Source organism: Orycteropus afer, unplaced genomic scaffold (genome assembly GCF_000298275.1).
Source record: "Orycteropus afer afer isolate SDZICR_OR568_19922 unplaced genomic scaffold, OryAfe1.0 scaffold00104, whole genome shotgun sequence".
Lineage (NCBI taxonomy): Eukaryota > Metazoa > Chordata > Mammalia > Tubulidentata > Orycteropodidae > Orycteropus > Orycteropus afer.
The window spans coordinates 8,324,153-8,324,932 of NW_006921691.1; the positions used below are offsets into that span (position 1 = coordinate 8,324,153).

At 43.2% G+C, this 780-nt stretch overlaps 1 protein-coding gene across 1 annotated transcript in view; it reads left to right on the plus strand.

The window, feature by feature from the left end:
* Positions 1 to 780, plus strand: part of ANKDD1B (ankyrin repeat and death domain containing 1B) — a 102,873-nt gene that overhangs the window by 21,888 nt on the left and 80,205 nt on the right.

The window sequence follows — 780 nt, forward strand, 5'->3', positions numbered from 1 at the left end:
AGGGGACACAATGCAATCTATTACAATCTCCCAGTTGTAGCAATTGCCCCCAGTTGAGGACCACCAATTTAGAGCAACCTCTCAATAGTCTGGGATGTGCTGTTTCACCTCTCCAAACTTGAGCTCTACTGAGAATGAGAGAATATGTTGATTTTATTTCTGGAACAGCCAAAATAAATGCCAAGAAGATTATGCACTAACAAATAGAAGTGTCTCACAGACCTTCTTTCCTTGTTCATCTACTCATGCTGTATACATCTATCAATCTATTTTACCAGATTGCAAACACAGGCGATTAAAAGAGGCAAAAAAGATGTGATGAGAAGGCTTGCTTTTGCCAGGCACTTTTGTGGAGGTAAGTTGTTAATCACTCAGATGGTTAATCTTTCAGATGCTAACCAAAAGGTTGGTGCTTCAAACCCACCAGCAACTTCACGGGAGAAAAGACCTGGTGATCTGCTCCCATAAAGATTACAGCCTTGGACATCCTATGTAGTTGTTGTTGTTGTTAGGTGCCATTGAGTTGACTCCAACTCATAGTGACCCTATGTAAAAAAGAACGAAACACTGCCCGGTCGTGTGCCATCTTCACAATCCTTGCTATACCTGAGCCCTTCATTGCACTGAAGGTCTTCCCTTTTTTCACTGACCCTCTACTTTAACAACCATGATATCCGCCTCCAGAGAATGTCCCCTTGTGACAACACGACCAAAGTAGGTGAGATGAAGTCTGGCCATTCTTGCTTCCAAGGAGCATTCTGGCTGCACTTCTTCCAGGAC